Genomic DNA, 17,965 nt, shown 5'->3' on the forward strand with positions numbered 1-17,965 from the left:
GAAATCAGAACTGGCTTTCAAAAGAAGTTGTTATAAAATTTCTTTTCTCTTTAAAGATAAAACGTAAAGTATTAAGATGAAAAGAAATAAGGGGGTAGAGAGTAAGTTTTGAGAGATAAAAAATATGATCAATGGACGAATACTCTTAAAACGAGAACTCTTTTCTCTACACAATCTGTTATAGATGAAATACCTTTTTATAGAGAGAGATGAGAATCCCATATTTAGAAAGTGAAATCCCTTTTTCAAATCAGAATATTGACTTTCCATTTTTAGAAGATACAAAAATCTTTGTTACCAAATCTTTTGAGTCAATATTTTTTCTTTTTAGTAAGTGAATAAAAGAAAATCTAGCTTTCCTTTAAAAATAAGATTTTTGAAAATAGAAAAAAAATCTTTTTCGAAAGAAATATTTACCAAAAATGATTTGAGATAGAGTCTCTTTCATTTAGGTAAGATGATAAAATCAAGATTTTGGATCTCTTTAAAAATTTGTTTTCGAAAATGAAGAGCATAAAAATCTTATTCGATTTATTCTTATTACCAAAATCGTTTGAGACAAAGTCTTTTTAATTTATGTAAGTGAATAAATTTTGAATCTTTGTGAGGATAATTTTTGAAAAACTAAAACAAATTTTTTCTAAGATATTTATTACCAAAAACGATTGAGACAAAATCTCTTTCCATTTTAGGTGAGATAATCAAAGAATGAAAAAGCTTTTGATTTTTAAAGAGTTATTTTCAAAAAATTCTTTTGATAAAGAGAGAAGAAATTAATTTCGTGCTTATAAATGATTGTTCTCTCTATCCTATAATGAGTCCTAAAAATCTAACCACTAAGGTCTTCAATAGTCTTCATGATCCTTGAAATTGTAGGACTTGCCTTGTTTATTTATTACCTTCCTTATATAATCTACATAAAAATATTATTAGCACAAATAATTAATTTAAATTTATTTGTTTTGTTTCAATCATCAAAATCTCAAGATAAATATTTGACCCTTGAGCCAACATTCTCCCCCTTTTTGATGATGACAAAACCAATAAATTTATCAAACATAGAACATGTGCTCCCCCTAAATTTATGCATGTCAATAAAATATAAGTTCTAAACATGACATATGTTCTATCATGAAGCAGGTTTAGAACATGTATAAAACTCCCCCTGAGTTAGTGCAGTAAAACATCTATGGGGACTTAGAACAGAAAGTAATTTTAGAAACTGATATTAGAACATACAAACAGAGAGGAAAATTTTAAGTTCTAATAATCAGAGCATATGATCAGAGCAATAAGAATAGAATAAAAACTGACTTTAGAAATAGAACAGAAATTTTAAGTCTAACCTGCAGAGCACACGTTAGAACAAGAATCAAAGTTCTAAAAACTAACCAATCAGTTTATCATGTAAAAACATATAGCTCACAAAATAACATAGATTAGAAAATACTAAGCAATAAGATGTAAGTACTAAAGTTACCACATATTAGCAGAGTACTTAACCATCAAAATATCCTGTGTTTTTCCCCTTTTTGTCATTATACAAGAGGGTCAGTAAAGATCTGAGCAAAAACAAATAAAAAACACAACCAAAAAAAAAAAAATGTTCACAAATTATAGACAGATAAAGTAAAAAAAATAAATCAGAGGGATTTTGGGTCAGTTCTAAGTCTCTTAGAACTTTTGAGATTTTAAGCATGAGCAGTTTCAGTAGAACTTTCAGGACGCTTAGAAGAAGGGTGCAGTGGAGGCTTTGTTCCATGAACTCTGTGTTTGCCAGCAGTGTGCTTCACTCTCTTTGGCTTTTCTGAGGCAGGAGTGTAGGGTGTTCACTTGACTTTCAGAGTAGCTAGCCTTCTTTCATTAATATTCTTCATTCTTTCTAAGGATGCAATAACGGACTGATTATCCTCAATCATAGCTTTGCTTTGTTTTATTACCTCATCAAGTTCTTTATTGTGTTCTTCTATAAGCTCTTTTTCCATTCTGCCCAGCATAGCTTCTCTACTCCTTTGAGCTGATAAAAGCTCAGATTCTTTTTCTGCCTTAGCCTCAGTTTCCTTTTCTTCTTCAATCAATTCCAATTTCTCTGTTTCTGCATCACTGGCTTCCTCTATCTCTACCGTCTTTTCTTTCTCAAACTTTTCAGAATCCTTTTTCTCTTCAGTTTTAACTTCAACTTTCTCCTTTTCTTTTTCTATTTCCCTTTCTAATTCTGTCTCAACCTCAGCCACTATCTCCTTTTCTTTCTCTGTTTCTTCCTTCTCTTCTTCTTTCAATTTCTCTTCCTTTTCTTTCTTTTTTTTTTCTTCTTCAATTCCTTTTTCTTTTTCTTCGTCTCCTTCTTCATCTTTCAGTTTCAAAGACCCACTGTCTAGCTTTGAAACATTGTGACCCTCACTCTCATTTAATTTAACTTCCGAAAATTCAAACACATGTGTGAGCATCATGCCATAGGTTAGTTTCTTAGGGCTATTCTGCATCTTATCAAAGATGGTGTGACAAAGATTGAAGGGTTTCTTCTCAGTTATGTGCCACATTATGCACATCTCAACCTGATTCACATAAGTGAGTGATGCACTCTTTGGATAAATGTAGTGCACAATCAATTTATACAACCACTTCATACTGTCAGTTAGGTTTAAACATTCAATAACACCTTTTTTTTTTTTTTTTTTTTTTTTGCAGAACCTTTCTTCACAATTTTCTTAACAAATTCTTCCTTTTTGTATCCGGTAACCCTAGAAATATCTTTGATTTTTGTTACCTTAGACCCAATGTTTGGTATATTAAAGATCTTGCTTAAGTCAGCATAAGATAACGCTTTGATTTTTCCTTCAATTTTTACAGAAAATGATTCTGATCTACTAGTTTTAAGACAACCATAAAACTCCTTAACCACATTCTCATAACACGGTCTGTTCAGGGATAAAAAATCCATCCATCCCTGGAACTCAAAGAGTTCCTTGAAGTTGAACTCGTCCTTCCCAAAGAACTTCCAGTCTATTACATAAGAACGCATAGGTGACTATGGAGAAAGAACAGATTTACCTTTGGTGCGAGAACTAGCGACTTGTTTCTTTGATTTTTCTGTTTCTTCTTTTTCTTTCTTTGATTCCTCAATAGATTTCTTCTGTTTCGACTCCTTCTGTTCATACTTCTTTGATAACCTTTTGAGAAGTTCAAGTTCTTGTTCTGTCAGGGAGTCTGAGGAAGAAGAGATAGAACTCGATCCGGCCATAGTTAGGATTTTGAAGCAGAGAGCGATTTAGGGTTTTGTTGCAAGAGGGCAAGAGAGAAGACATAGCAGTTTTTAGTAAGGAAGCTAAAACGATTTAGGTTGAGAAATAATCTTTAGGAAAGAAAGAAACACAAAATAAAAAAATAAAAAATAAAAGCAGTTTTGGGGAAATTCAAACCGACTCAAAGAATTTTTTTAAAAAATAGTAGCGCCAAAACTTAAATAAAGAGAAGACATAATACATAAAATAAAATAAAATAAATTGACTGTTTTTAAATTTTGTCTAAAATAGTACGTTTTTCAGAATCACACAGAATATAATAAAAAAAAATCACAGAGCAAGTCTTTCACTTTCAAATATAGAAAGCAGTTTAGAACATACTTACAGATTTCTAAAGTTAAGAGTTTAGAACTAACATACCGAGTTCTCTTCTAATTAAGCACAATTGACTTTCATTCAAAGGTTTAGCGAAGATATCTACCAATTGCTTTTCTGTAGGAATGAACTCAATCACTATATCACCTTTTTGAACATGATCACGTATGAAGTGATGTTTGAGTTCTATATGCTTGGTTCTAGAATGCTGGACTGGATTCTTAGATAGATTAATGGCGCTTATGTTGTCACATTTAATTGGCACTGTTTTTAATTTCAGACCATAGTCTTCCAATTGTTGCTTGATCCATAGAACTTGTGCAACACAGCTTCCAGTAGCAATATATTTTACTTCTGCTGTAGAAAGAGCAACTGATGTTTGTTTCTTACTAAACCATGATACAAGGGCGCTACCTAGAAACTGGCAAGTTCCAGACGTGCTTTTTCTATCTATTCTGCTTCCTGCAAAATCAGAATCACTATACCCAACAAGATCAAATGTATCACCTTTAGAATACCACAGACCCAGATTAGAAGTTCCACCAAGATATCTTAAAATTCTTTTTACAACAATTAAATGAGATTCTTTAGGACACGACTGAAATCTAGCACATAAACAAACACTAAAGTGTATCTCAGGTCTGCTTGCCGTTAGATATAGTAAAGAACCAATCATACTTCTAAACAATTTGATGTCCACATCCTTACCTTTTTCATCTTTTTCTAATTTTGAGGATGGACTCATTGGTGTACTACATACCTTAGCATTCTCCATTTTGATTCGTTTCAACAATTCTCTAGTAAATTTACCTTGGTTTACGAAAATTCCATTTTCACATTGTTCGATTTGAAGTCCAAGGAAGAAGTTTAATTCTCCCATCATGCTCATTTCCAATGCACCCTATATAATCTTAGAAAATTCCTTACAAAGAAGATCATTAGTAGAACCAAAGACTATGTCATCAACATAGATTTGTACAACTAGAATATCATGTGCTTTATTTTTGATAAAAAGTGTTGTATCGACCTTTCCTCTAGAAAAACCATTTTCTAATAAAAACTTACTTAATCTTTCATACCAAGCTCTAGGAGCTTGTTTCAAACCATAAAGAGCGTTAGTAAGTTTGTAAACATGATTTGGTTTATTATATACTTCAAAACCAGGAGGTTGTTCTACATACACTTCTTCATTTAGAAAACCGTTTGAAAAACACTTTTCACATCCATTTGATATAACATGAAGTTTTTAAAACATGCAAATGCACAAAGCATTCTAATGGCCTCAAGTCTTACAATTGGAGCAAAGGTCTCATCAAAATTGATACCTTCCTCTTGGTTGTACCCTTGAGCCACTAACTTTGCTTTGTTTCTCACAACATTACCTTGTTCATCAAGCTTATTTCTAAACACCTATTTTGTTCCAATAATAGAATGGTTTTTAGGTCTAGAAACAAGTTTCCAAACTTAGTTTATCTAAAATTGATTTAGCTCTTCTTGCATAGCAATAATCCAATTTTCATCATTTTGAGTATCTTCTAAATTTTTAGGTTCTATTTGAGAAATGAAAGCAACATTACCAAAATATCTCTTATATTGAGCTCTAGTCATCATCCTTTCTGAAGGATTATCTATGATGTCCTCTTGTGGATGATACTTGTGAAATCTCCATTCTTTTGGTAATAGAGAATCTTCATTTTCTGTTTCTGGCATTTGACTTTCAATTGCATTCTGATCTTCATGTTCATCTTCTAGTTCAGCCTGATTATCAACATTCTGCTCACTTTCAGGCTGTTCTAGTTGTTCTGATTGTTCATTCTGCTTTTCTTGACTACAACATCATCATTTTCTAAAATTCTAGAAGTAAAGCCAGATTCATCAAATAGCACATGAATAGATTCTTCTACGACTAGAGTTTTCTTATTAAACACCCTATATGCTTTACTATTACTAGAATATCCTAAAAAAATTCCTTCATAAGATTTAGCATCAAATTTAGCAAGATGATTTTTCTTGTTATCTAGAATAAAGAATTTACAACCAAAAATATGAAAATAACCAATATTTGGTTTTTTACCTTTGTATAGCTCATATGGAGTCTTTTTAAGTTTAGATCTTACCAAACCCCTGTTTAGAATATAGCATGTAGTGTTAACGGCTTCTGCCCAGAAATACTTTGGTAATTTAGAATCACTTAGCATGGTTCTGGCCATTTCTTAAAGTGTTCTATTCTTGCGTTCCACTACTCCATTTTGTTGAGGTGTTCTAGGTGTTGAGAAGTTATGAAAGATTTCTGATTCGTTGCAAAAAGCATTGAATTTCTGATTTTCAAATTCTTCTCCATGATCACTTCTAATTGCAGAGATGTTGTATCCTTTCTCATTTTGTAGTTTCTTGCAAAGGTGAACAAACATGTCACATGACTCATCCTTATTTCTAAGGAAGAGTGTCTAGGTGAATCTAGAATAGTCATCCACAATAACAAATGCATAGGATTTTCCTCCAAGACTCGAAGGAGTAATAGGTCCGAATAGATCAAGATGTGGTAATTCTAAAGGTCTAGAAGTAGAAACCATGCCCTTAGATTTGAAAGATGTTTTGGTTTATTTGCCCAATTGACAAGCATAACAAATGTGATCTTTTTCAAATTTCAACTTTGGCAAACCTCGAACCAAATCTTTCTTAGATAGTTTTGAAATAAGGTGCATGCTTACATGTCCAAGTCTTCTATGCCATAACCAACTAGAATTATCAACAGAAACTAAGCATATGTCTAGGTTATGCATATCAGAGAGATCTACTAGGTATATATTCTCAAACCTTTTTTCCAACAAATAAAGTTTTGTTATCATGCATGTTCTGAACTTCACAATAAGAGGGTTCAAAGATCACTCTTCTATTTTTATCACAAATCTGACTTACACTTAACAAGTTATAATGTAATCCTTCTACTAAGCATACATCTTCTATTGAAGGATTAGAACCTACAACACCAATACCAACAATTTTACCTTTCGCTTTGTCTCCAAAGCTTATTATACCTTCCTTTTTCTTTTTTTAATCTGGTGAATTTCTTTCTATCACCAGTCATATGCCTAGAGCAAGCGCTGTCCATGTACCACATTTCTATTTTCAGCTCACTCCTTAGGCACATCTGAAAAGATCAAGCAGATTTAGGTACCCAACTTATATTGGGTCTTGGAGGGTTAGTGGTAACAGGTGTTTTTAGCTTACTATGATTTTTCTTTCTATTGAGACTATCAGATTTCTGATGTTCTAAAGTCATAACATTAGAAACAGTATTTTTCTTATTTGAAACATGATTCTGTTTAGAAATGCCATCATAGATAAAACTTGTCTTTTCTTTAAAAAACGATTCTAAAATTGATTTTAGAATCCGAATCTTAGTTTTTAAAGATTCATTTTCAGAATTCAGATTCTTTTCAGAATTCAGATTCTTTTCAGAATTCAGATTCTTACATTTTTCTTCAAAGTGTTTCAGATTTTCAGAAAATGTATTATTACAATCTTTAAGATCTTTGATCTCTATGATAAGATCTTTGCATGTAACTTCTTAATAAAAAGCATCTTTTAAATGATTACATTTAGTTTTTAATTTTCTTAAATCCTTCTTAAGAACTTTATGCTTTCTAACAAGCTTTTCAAATTCATTGCTAAGGGTATTATAAATGTCTAAAAGATCATTTTCTGATTCAGGTTCAGAAATACTTACATTGCTTTGTTCAAGCTTTTGGATCGTTGCATCTGTTTCATCAACTTTCTGTGTTGAAGTCAGAGTGCTGATTTCCTTGGAGTAAGAATTGATATTGGCCATTAGACAGATGTTTGCAGTTTCTTCTTGATCACTTTGGCTTTCAGAATTAGAATCATCTGAATCACTCCAAGCGGCTATGAATGCCTGCTACAGCTTTTCTTTCTTTGACTTCTTTTTCAGTTTAGGATAGTTAGGCTTGATATGTCCGGGCTTGTTGCATTCATAACAAACGACTTCAGAAGGTTCTTTCTTAGGTAAGTTGCTATTTTTATGTGGAAAGTTCTTTTTGATAAACTTTTTCTGTGGCCTTCCACTCGTTTTATAGAACTTTTTGAATCTTTTAGCAACAAGTGCTAAATTATCACTATCAAGATTAGAAGAACTTTCTTCACTGGAACCTACTTTCAAAGCCAGTCCTTTCTTTTTCTTATCTTCTGCAGTCAAAGAAGATTTCATCTCTTCTGAAACAAGAGCTCCTATAAGATAATCATAAGTAACTGAAGTCTCTTTGTAATTCATAATAGTTCCTATAGAATCCCATTTTTTTTGGTAGAATTCTAAGGATTTTCTTAACAAGCTCATCTTCTAAAATTTCCTTTCCGAGAGTTCTCAAAGGATTAACTATATTAGTAAATCTAGAATTTAATTCAGCAATAGTTTCTCCCTCTTTCATACTAAACATTTCATATTCTCTCCAAAGGATATTAATTCTGGATTCTTTCACTCTATCTGTACCCTCATAGGTAACTCTAAGTTTTTCCTAGACTTTCGTTGCAGACTTACATCCAGACACTTTGTTGTACTCTATTGGATCTAAAGCACAATGAAGAATATTAATAGTTTTTGCGTTTATAGAAATATCATTCCAATCAGCATCAGTATTTTCTTTTTGCGATTTGTGGTACCTGCTTGGCAGTATAGACATATATGAACTTGGGGTGAAACAATTCCTTTTTCGTTTCTATAACCATGTGGATTTTGAATGAGTTTTGGAGGGTGGCCCTTGGACCTTTAACCGTCATCTTTTGGTGTGGACTTCTGTCAATGGAGATGGAGACTTATTGACTATCCCTTTGCTAGAGGTGGATTTTTATATATAGGTACATGACCTGCCTGCCGGATACATGACGGAACAAATGGCTCTAATTCTTGGTAACTTTCTGGCAAGTTTAAGACTTGTGACACACGTAACCTTGCTATCCACCCTAATCAATTCGTGCAATTAAGAGTGACATTGGATATTCTGTTTCTTGTGTGGTCGATTGGGCCATGGTGAATCATTGTGCGATTTGAGGTTGAGTAGGAAGCCGGAGGAGGTTAAAGCCGAAATGGGATGATCGCATAAGGGTTCCGGCAAGGATAACTCAGCAAATTAGCTCTTGGATTTGCAAATTTGGACATTCCAACCATGCAATGATGCAACGAGATTTAGGGGATCTGATAGCGTGATTCATATCCATTACAATCCTTGATATTCAAGGCATCATTATGTGGCATGTAGATTACTTCAGTTAGTATTGTCAGGATGAAAGAAAGGATGGAGTTGGATACATTCATATCAGATCAGGAGGCTAAGATGGATTTGGAAGAGGAAATTAGCATTGTTAAACCTGATGAAGCTTCAAAACGGGCTGATATTTTTCTTAGCACTGTTCTACGCATTATTGCGGCTCCAACTTCTCATCATTTGCCATCATTCATGGATACAACTCCAAGTAGCGGTTTGAATAAGCAGAAAGCTTTTTGCTTCGATAAAGCTTAGCTAGCCAACGATGAGTCTTTATCGATTGTAAAATAGGCATGGTAGTAGCATCCGGATTGAGATGTTATAGCTGAACATCAGAACTGTATTCAGGCATTAAAACAGTGGGGGTTCGACTCAGAATAAGAAATTTTGGAGGAAGAAAAGGATTCTTTCTGCTTATCTTGAGACCGGTTAAGGTAGGCTTTCCAATTCAGATGTGGAATTGTTGCGAGAGGAATGGAATAATGTTTTACTTCAGGAGGCTTCGCATGGGACAATTAGCGAAGCAATTTTGGTATATCCATGGAGACCAAAGTAGCAGGTTCTTTCATAATCAGATTAAGGCTCGACGTTGGTTCAATAAAATTGGGAGGCTTTAAGATGAGTTGGTTGGCTTGTTATAATGAAGGAGGAGCTAAAATTATTGGTATGAGATTCTTTTACAAAAGTTTTTTAGCAATCTTCGTTGGATAGGGAACGACTTATAGGGATGGTTAATCAAAGGGTGTCAGATGAGGATAAGCTATGTTGATAATGCCAGTTATTATGGAGAGGTCAATGAAGCTGTGTTTCAAATGCACCCAAACAAAGCACCATGGCCGAACGGGCTAAATCTTTTTTTTTTTCTCTAGAAATATTTGCAAATTGTAGGAGACGATGTATTTAGAAGGTGCAGAGACTGGCTTCAGAGAGGTACTTTTCCCTACTTCACTAACTGATATGTTAATTGCGCTTATCCCTAATAATGATATTGTTAGTTTAAAAGACTATAGAATGATTTCACACTGTAATGTATTGTATAAAATCTTTTCTAAAGTCCTAGTGAATCATCTTAAAAAGATTTTACCCTATGTGATTTCGAAATTCTTAGTCAGCTTTTGTTCTGGGCAAAATGATAACAGATAATATTCTTGTGGCTTTTGAAACTCTCCATTTTATGAAAAGAAACACTAATAGGATTAATGGGTCTTAGAGTCTTGGGTCAGGAACCTAATAGGATTAATAGGGAATGGAGCAAGATTTGGAAGCTTAGAGTACCTCTAAAGATTTGGGACTTCATGTGGCGTGCTCTTAGAAATTTTATTCCTGCTAAAGATCGGTTGAGAACGAAAGGTACTAATGCGGTAGATAAATGTCTTTTTGTGAACATTGAAAGATATTAATCATGTGTTTGGTTCACTATGATCGAGCTAAGGAGGTTTGGAGAAGGAGTAGCTTTGGAGTCCTTAGGGATAATGTTTTATTTCCATAACTCTTTTTGCAGGTTTTGGACAATGGAACCACCGAGAACATGGAGTTCTTTGCTATTTGTGCATGGCATCTGTGGAAATTGAGAAATGAGTTCATATTGCAGCAGAAATGGACCACTTCGGTGGACATTTACATCTAAAGTTGCATGACTTTGCATGATTTGCAATTGGCACATGACAATAGGTCCGTTTCTTCTGTAGTGAACAGTAGGGGACCAACCACAACTCCTTCGCTATTGCTGGTGAACGCCGATAATGTGGACTGACATGCTTATGTGGATTGTGCAGTGTTTGAATCCCAAGATCTGGCCAGCTGTGGTGTGATTATTGTTAGGAATCAGCTCTGATACCAGTTTTTGGGCATCAGCTCTAATACCACTCGTTAGGCCCTTTCATTCAATTAAGAGAAAATTGACGCAACGGAAAAATAGAAATGGGACACACAGAAATTTATGTGGTTCACCCTCAACTGTTTTAGGGCTACGTCCACGGGACAAACTCCGAATAATTCTTCCACTATTAAAAATAGTAGGTACACAGAGAGTAATACAAAAATAGTGGCACACAAAGTGTTTCCCAAAAAACATCCCATAATAATTTACTCACTATTTTTTTCTCCCCTAGTTTTAGGAAACCCATCCTAAAACTAGAAAACTCTCTAGCTACATTGTCTCTTTCTTTCTGTTGTGTGTGTTGTGTATTGAGGCTTAGCAATCTCGTCTATTTATAGGAGAGGATACGAGAGAGGTAATGTGAGAGCCGTGTGTGAGTTACACACGGCTCTCCATTTATGTCATGGTTGGTTGCCAACCTTTGAATAACTTTCGTTGCCAACTTTGATTCCTTCTAAAAAAACGTGTGTTTTATTTTTTCAAATGTATGTGGGTCCCACATGTCGGAGGGACCCCACAACAATTCTCCCCCTCCCGACGACATGGTGGGATTCTCCATTCTTGGCGCTTTGACACACAACTTAAACTTCTCCTTTTGCCTTAGTTGTTGACAGAGCAACACACTTCTGTAATCTTGATTACCACGACACGGCTGCCCCTGCAAATGTGATCGGATATCATGAAAATTCATTTCACTGCAGTCCACTGTTCCTTTCCAGGATTTGAAAGAAATCGACTCATTACTCCAACTAAGTGAGCAATATCTGGCCATGTACAAACCATGGCATTCATCAATCTTCTAACTGCTGAAGCATATGGAATCTTTTCCTTTTCCTCCTTCTCTCCATCCGTAGAAGGGCACTGTTTAGAGCTCAATTTAAAGTGATTAGTAAGAGGATAACTAACCGCTTTAGCTTTTTCCATTCTAAACCTTTGAGGTACTCTCTCAATGTACTTCTCATGTGACAACCATAATTTCTTGGCTCTTCGATTCCTTATAATCTTCATGCCAAGAATCTACTTTGCTGGTCCCAAGTCTTTCATAGCAAAAGACTTACTTATCTATTTCTTCAAGCTATTAATTCTGACCAACAGTCACCATATCAACCATATAGAGCAAAAACAATGTGGTCATCATCAGAGAATTTCTTCATAGAAACATAGTGATCTAAAGTAGTCTTTCTGTAGCCATGCTCCCCTATAACACTTCTTGTACCACTGTCTCGGTGCATGCTTCAAGCCGTACAGGCTCTTCTTCAGTTTGCAAACACAATCCTCTTTTTCTACGAAACCCTCTAACTGCTCCATGTATATTTCTTCTTCTAAATATCCATGTAGGAAGGTAGTCTTTCCATCCATTTGCTCAATTTCCATATCAAAACTGGCGGCCGTTCCGAGCACTGTCCGTATGGATGTCATTTCACAACTGGTGAAAAGATCAAAATCAATACCCTTTCTTTGATTGAATCCTTTCACAACCAGTTTAGCTTTGAATCGTGGTTGGGAGCTGTGTTCTTTCTGCTTGATCCTGAACACTCACTTGTTCTTCAAAGCTTTCTTGCATTTAGGCAACTTCACCAGCTCAAATGTTTCATCCTCATGCAAGGACTTCATTTCATCTTGCATGGCTCCAATCCAGATCCTCTTGTGTTCATTTCCATAGCATCTTCAAAGCTTTCAGGTTCTCCCCCGTCAGTCGTCAGTACATACTCATTGACTGGATATCTAGTAGATGGTTGTCAGACTCTACTAGATCTTCTTAATGTTTGAGAACCTTCCGGTGCTGATGGTTGAATATGAACACCATAATCTTCATCTGGTTCATTTTCATTAGGAACTTCTGGATTTTCTAATTCTGGCACTTGTTCTTATGGAACATTTTCTTCATCTCCAATTTGTCTGCGTTCTATTGGAGGGACTCTCTGTATGTCTGTTGAGTCTTCATCAAATCTATTGGCACTCTGCTTCTATATCTTCAATAGTCTAATCTTCAACAAATACATCATCACAATTTCTTATAATCGTCTTCTGGATTGGGTCATAAAACTTATTGGCCATAGCCAATGAATACACACTGTCTAGTCTTGACATCAAGCTTCGACCGTTCATCCTTCGGGACATGTATGAAGGCTTTGCAACTAAAACCCGCAAATGATCATAGGAAACATCCTTTCCTAACCATATTCTCTCTAGAGTAACATACTGTACAGGGAAACATAGTGAACGACGAACTGTTGTGAGTAACGCTTCACCCCAAATCTTTTAGACAACTTTGCATGTGAGAGTAGACATTTGACTCTCTCCATCAAAGTTCTGTTCATCCTCTCAGCCAAACTATTCAGTTGTGGCATATTGGGAGGTGTCGTTTGATGTCGAATGCCATGCTCTTTGCAGAAAGCATCAAATGGCCCAGTGTATTCTCCACCATTATCTATCCTGATACACTTGAGCTTCTTGCCTGTCTGTCTCTCAACCAGGTTTAGAAGACTTCAATGTGTATACCCAGGTTGTAATGTCCCATTTTTCTATTGAATCGAGTCGTTGCTTAGAGTCGAGTCGGGCTGCTCTAAAACCCGGTTCGAGCCATTAGAGTCTAGAGTGGGCTAGAATGAAATAAGGAGAAGAAGTGGACTTAATTGAAGGAAACAAAAAGATCAAAGTATAAGGATTAGGACTTGCTTGTACTAAAATATAAAGTTGAGGTATTAAGTTGTACCATTTTGACACTTGAGGTACCATTTGGTAATTTTCACATAAAAATCCATGATATTTTGGAGATGTACCCGTGAGTTCCATTCATTTTCATTTCTTCATCCTTATCTTCATCTTCTTCCTCTACTTTCCTCTTCCACTTTCCTTTCTCCATCACTTTTAATGGTAGTGAAGATTTTAATGGGATTCAAGCATTAATTCAACTTCTATTCTATCCAAGTAAGTAAACCTTCTTGAATTTCATACTTGAATCATTTGGTGATATTTTTAGATGATGCATAAGAATTCTTATGTATAGGAGAAGTGAGCTCAAAGGTAAAAGGAAGCTAAAAAGAAGAGTTCAAGCTTTTTGGAGTGAAGGTGTGCTATCTCTTTTCGTTTAATTAATTTCCTTGCATGAGAATTTGTGTGGTGTGTTGATAATGAGAAAGTATGTTGTTTCATGTTGAGTAAGATGACTGAAAATGGTGAAAAAGCATGAGATGAAATGAATAAATGAAGTAGATATTGAGTTCATGCTGAAACAAGTTTTGCTGGAAAAGTTACCAGTAACTTCACCTTGATTTTTACCCCATTTAATGATGGAATTAGGAAGTGTCATACAAGAGTTATTTGTTCCTCTATGTGTTAGATTTACATGGGTTTTTGAATCACCCAAATCGGAGTTATATATTGAGAGATATGGTCAAAAGAGTACAGACTGTGCAGGCTGGAAAACGCGCGCGCGCGAATTGCATGAAGAGCTCGCGATCGCGACTTTCATTTGCGCGCTCGCGACTTTCACCTGAAACTCTCTGACTCTTATTTGGTGCTTTACGCTCTCGCAATTTTGCACTGCACGCTCGCGACTTAGCCCTTGGCCTGTAAGCGCTCGCGACCTTCCTCGCGCGCTCGCGAATTTGGCTTGAGAACTCACTGTCTCTCATTTTGCACTCTACGCGCTCGCGACTTTCAAGTGCGCGCTCGCGACTTGTGCCTGATAACACACAGACTCTCATTTTTTGCATCTCGCGCTCGCGACTTTGAAAGACGCGCTCTCGACATGTGTTTTCATGCACTTTTGGACTTCTTTTTCAATGCAATTGTATTCCTTTACTCAACTTATATGCCTCCAATCAATTTAAAACAAAAAGACAACATTAGAACATGCATCAAAATAACATGCAAGCATGCAAATGATGTGAAATGAGGTAAACACAACTTGTAATTGTATTCTATGCAATTGTGAAATGATGTGAAATGGTGTGTGAAGTTATGCATTCTATGCAATTGTATTCCTTTTCTCAACTTGTATGTCTTCAATCATTTTAAAGCAAAAAGACAACATGAACACATGTATAAACACAAAATGCAAGCATGCAAATGGTGTGAAACTAACATGACACAAGTTGTCCGCTTGGCGAGGCTATCAGCATACAGGTAAGCAGTAAATTTTATGAAATGATGAAGCAGTTAATTTTATGACAAAAGCAAGTGAAAATAACATGACACAAGCATGCAAATTATGACACAGTTACTATGCATTTGTTTTATCCATTGACATACCAACATTATGCTCCATTGAGGTTAGGTAGAAACCATGTAGATAAGGCTATGTCGCGACATAGAATAGCAGATCTGCACCCCATACAGTTTGGTACTCCGGCTACAGGCCGTTGAGTGGATATGATTATACAGGCCACAGCAGCCAAGCATACAGTTTCATCCAGTTTCATACAGTTTTTCTTATCACTTCGGTTTCACTATAACCTTATGGAGCTATACAGTTATATCGACTACAAATTGCATAATCATACAGTATACTAAACAGCAAGAAAGATCATTAAGGGAAAATGAAAGTATCATGATATGTGTGCTTACATTCCATATGTGAGTAAATGTTTATTTCTACATATGTATGTGCTTATATGTTTCTTCATTCATTGTGATATTCACTGAGTTTAATCAAAGTTGCAGAGTTCATACAACATAAAGAACATCAGGTAAGATTATGAAAGTATTATGTTATATATGCTTACAAGTTTATTTATTTAATTCTTAAGGAGCCATACAGTCTTGAGATGTTATTAATCATAACTTATATGATGTGACTAAAAGTGCATAAGTCATACAGCATAATGAATAGCAAGTAAGACAATGAACATATACTGTTATGTATTCTTACATGTTTAATGATCTCATCCATACAACACAATGAACAGCAGGTAAGATCATGCTAGTATCATAATGTGTGATTACAGGTTCATGTAAAGGGGTTATGAGATAATTAGAACTAAATTATTGATGTTTATGAATTAGAAGTTTATTCGTTGCTATAAAGAGACATTTATGTTGAAATTTACTGATTCTATGATGGTCAATGCTTTATGAATTTGTATTTTAAGTTAGTTGCTATCGCACTTTATTAAGTATGTGAATTATGAGTACCACTGAGTTTTATACTCAGCGCGTTGATTTTTATCACGCGTAGGTTGAAGATCATGGTTGGTACTTGAAGACTTGAGGAGTACGTTCAAAGCAGAAGTGACTAATTTGGTCATAGTAGATTGAGAGTTGTATAATTAAGAATTTTGGCATGTATTAAGATTTATGGCATGTATAATTATTCCATTTGTTAGAGCCTATGTGATTGTAAATATAAGTGAAGCATGTAATTATTTTGGTATAAGTAGTTGGAGATAAGAATAATAATGATTGTAAAAATAATGGAAGCATGTAATTATTGTGGTGTAAGTATTTGGAGGAAATGATTGAATATGAAATATGTTACTATAGTTGGTATGATTAGGTCATGAAGACTTGATATAGATCATGAATGCACTTAATTGCTGGATATTAAATGCTATTGAGGATTTATACAGTTATGGCTATATATATATAAAGTGTTGTTGTGTTATGATGATTAGTTGGAAATATTGGAAGTTTGGAGTTTAATTGGGAGTGTTTTATATTCATAGTTAGCATACAGGATGATATCAGCATGACAGGATATAAGTTCAACCAGATTGTAGCGTCTCGGCTCGGTTCATTCGGGTTAACGGGTGGACCGGAAAGGGATGTTACACAGGTCTTCCTAGAATGGTCATCGATAAATATCACAAAATATCGATTTCCACCATATGACATTGTCAATGGTCCACACAAATCTGAATGAATAAGATTTAATACATTCTTTATTCTAGAAGGAGGGGTAATCTTGAAAGCTACTCTACTTAGCTTTCCCGCCATACAATCAGGACACTTGTCTAGGTGAACTTCATCCGATCCAGGTAGTATGTTCCTTCTTGCCAAAGTTTTCTTACTCATGTGGCGTAGTCGTTTATGCCACAATTCAACTGTACTGTCATTTTCCGCTACACTCAAAGTATATTGGGAGAGTTTCGCATGCATCACATACAGCTTTCGGTCTTTAGCTGCCACAAATGAACCTTTTGTGAGCTTCCACTGACCATTTCTGAAGGTGATATAGAAACCTTCATCATCAAATCTACCAACCGAGATTTGGATGCATGCTCCAAAAGCCCATTCCTCATCGGTCTTGTCTTCCAGTTTAGTTCAACTAAACACAGGCAAATGCATTTTGATTACCATAAGGAGATCTCTCATTTCTCCATATATGGTAATATGCGCCATTCAGACTGATCATTTTGCTTATCCATTTTGACTTGTGCAGAATATCATCCCCAACATAAACCGTATACGTGAACAGTAGTATACGTGAATAGTGACCATGAATAGTAATAGTATACTCGAATAGTAACTGTATGCATGAACAGTAACTGTACACGTAAATAGTACTATACATGAATAGTACTTGTATACGTGAATAGTACTATACGTAATAGTGTGGCTCACAACATAACGCCAATAGTAACTATTCACTATCAACAGCGAGTTACTATTTTACTATTCATCACTAAGTCGATTCTGCAACGTCTTTCCGAGCGAACAATACCAATGGACTCGTCGTAATTTTCTCTTCGTCGTGGTATATTTATTTTCAAAATATATCCATGGATCCGGTACCGCTATCTGACCGACTGGACCTGCCGAAACCTTCGGCTCTGATACCACTTCTTAGGAATCAGCTCTGATACCAGTTTTTGGGCATCAGCTCTGATACCACTCGTTGGGCCCTTTCAATCAATTAAGAGAAAATTGACGCAGCGGAAAAATAGAAATGGGACACACAGAAATTTACGTGGTTTACCCTCAACTGTTTTAGGGCTACGTCCACGGGACAAACTCCGAATAATTCTTCCACTATTAAAAATAGTAGGTACATAGAGAGTAATACAAAAATAGTGGCATACAAAGTGTTTCCCAAAAAACATCCCATAATAATTTACTCACTATTTTTTTCTCCCCTAGTTTTAGAAAACCCATCCTAAAACTAGAAAACTCTCTCGCTACATTGTCTCTTTCTTTCTGCTGTGTGTGCTGTGTATTGAGGCTTAGCAATCTCGTCTATTTATAGG

The sequence above is a fragment of the Jatropha curcas genome, chromosome 2 (genome assembly GCF_041381405.1).
Source record: "Jatropha curcas cultivar XTBG-Jc1 chromosome 2, XTBG_Jcur_1.0, whole genome shotgun sequence".
Lineage (NCBI taxonomy): Eukaryota > Viridiplantae > Streptophyta > Magnoliopsida > Malpighiales > Euphorbiaceae > Jatropha > Jatropha curcas.